Source organism: Palaemon carinicauda, chromosome 2 (assembly GCF_036898095.1).
Source record: "Palaemon carinicauda isolate YSFRI2023 chromosome 2, ASM3689809v2, whole genome shotgun sequence".
Taxonomy (NCBI): domain Eukaryota; kingdom Metazoa; phylum Arthropoda; class Malacostraca; order Decapoda; family Palaemonidae; genus Palaemon; species Palaemon carinicauda.
Genome location: NC_090726.1, coordinates 130,064,433 through 130,066,932, shown reverse-complemented (window position 1 = coordinate 130,066,932; position 2,500 = coordinate 130,064,433). Strand labels below are relative to the sequence as shown.

General features: G+C 34.5%; 1 protein-coding gene across 6 annotated transcripts in view; it reads left to right on the top strand.

Moving 5' to 3' along the window:
* The window catches only part of LOC137626954 (alpha-N-acetylgalactosaminidase-like), a 219,820-nt gene that overhangs the window by 103,358 nt on the left and 113,962 nt on the right, over positions 1-2,500 (top strand). The gene's annotated exons all lie outside the window — the stretch shown is intronic.

The following is a 2,500-nucleotide window of genomic DNA, read 5'->3' as shown; positions in this document are numbered from 1 at the left end:
TTCTTGCAATTGTAACGCATCGTCATTGTAGAACTTTTCACCGAAAATATAATAAATATGAAAGTAAGATGTTTTATTTGATATTGTGCGTGTTATTTTAAGAAACTTTCTCTCAAAAATAGTTAGAATTCAAATTGGGTCATTTACAAAAATACTAATATGATAGAAATAATCTTATGAACACCTGTCAATGATGTAGGAGGAACTATTTAAAATTCCATTTATGAAAATTCAAAAATTTATTTGCAATTTGTCTACTTGTATGAATGTGGAATTTAGAGGACGTGTGTTTTTTATAACCTACCATTACTAATCAATATAACTCGGTATTTAATGTTTATATGATTTGTTCATTAATTCCAACATTACAAATACATTATAAGGCATATGATGATTCCTCTTCTATGAAGACGCTATGAAGTGCTGACAATAATTCGCTTGTCCCATACCTTGGGTGACAAGAAAGGAATACAAAACAATTGTCACTGCTAATTGCGTTATATAACCACTGAATCGAGGATGTTTTCTCTTTGAAGAAAGTCTCTCCAGCATTAGTTTCTTCTATAAACAAAAGGGCCTATTTAGCATAGTGTTGAACGGTTCCTTTCCCATGCTCTCCGACAAACTTCCTGCAATTTCATCGTATTTCTACATTTCACGCCGTTTTATACAATAATAATAATAATAATAATAATAATAATAATAACAATAATAATAATAATAATAACAATAATAATAATAATAACACTCGGAAATCTCATCTTGACATCAACAGGTTTTCTTGCATTCACATTAGACCGCACTATAATTTATTATTCTTAATCAATTTTTTTTTTTTGTATTCTGAATTCCATAATGACAATTTTTATATCCAAGGTCCTGGCTTTTGTTTAGTATATTTTTCTTAGTCCCCATTCATTGTTGACTTTCTCTCTTTCAGGTCGGTCTTATATATATATATATATATATATATATATATATATATATATATATATATATATATATATATATATATATATATATGTTTAGAAGTTCAGTCATAACACTGGTTATCGTGCATGTATCCTAACCACAAAAAGCGACTGTTGGTGTTGACGCGTTGAAATCCTTGCAAATTATTATTTTTTTTCGATTTGAAATGTAGACTCTTTTTGATGATACGTATTTACTGTGATTTCGAAAGGGTCGCAGCTCCTGTGGTCGGAGGGCTGCGAGTTCGTTGTGGGTGGGTCATTCAAGTTATTTTGGGCGTACTTGCTATTGGCCAAGGGTTGAATTTTGTATAATTAGCTGTGTTATGTAGGTTACGGCTGCCGTTTATTTATAAAACGCTGTTATTATAGCTGTTTTGAAAATGTGCTCGCACATTCATATAGAACAGACCAGAAGGGTCGTGTGAAGAGCCTTGTGTGCCCTTAAGGCAGAAAGAAAGAGGAAACAATAAAGAGAATGGCAAAATACTGAAAGATATTTTGCAATTATTTCTATTTTTGTTTCCAATTTTGTCTTCAATAAAATGGATACTTTATGGCGCATTTTAACCTTTACAAGACATCTCAAACACGAGACTATTTAAGGGTCTCTAAGCTGCATATTTTGAGACATTCTTGGTCTTGCTCTCTTGTTATTATTGTTATTATTTTTGTTATTACAATTAATTGATATCTCCTTTCAACACTTACACGTGCCGTTTTCTGTGGTTGCTGTAACCCTCACCCTTTTGAGGGGAGTATTTTTTCCTTTGAGCTAGAATTTATTTATGTTCTTTCTATTTCTGTTAGCGTTCATTCCTTGTCTGTGTAAACCACTTCCTATTTTTTTGAGAATAGAAGGGTATATGATGCGATTAACGCCTTTGGTGATATAATAATTATTGTAACTTTAGTATTTATTACTTAGACGTTTATGTGGCGGTTAAACTAAATCGACATGAAAAGTGATATCCGGTACATGTAATGCTAAAGAAAATTGACAAAAGTGAAAATAGATACAAGTTACGTCGACTATAAGAGATATCAATTGCTAATGACATTATTAAGTACATGTGACACCACTTTTCATCTGGTGGCTGACATCCACAGGGTAAAACTTTCTAAGGGCTTTATGCAGATAAAAGCGGGGTGCGTGAAGGCGGGCGGGTGACATCCATGTCATTACAACGCGGAATGCGGTTGATCCTCCGTATGATTATGGAGGGAAATGTTAACAGCAGCGGTTAGAATTTGACGGTGGAAGCTCCCTGCTCAGGGAAACGCTCGTGATCGTTAGCTCGATCGCCTTAACGACCCGCTGATAGTCGGGGATGAAAAGGGGAAAGTGAAAGGAGAGTGCGCACCCGAACATGATTTACATCCCCCTCCCCCTTCCCCGACTCTTCTCCCTACCCTATCCCCGCAATAACTCCGTTTGTTGTTTAGATGTAGCGTTATTTGCTTCATTTTTTCCTCGTTTCAGCCAAAGTATGGACGTGATTCTTTGAGGTGCCGGGCAGAGCAAAAAT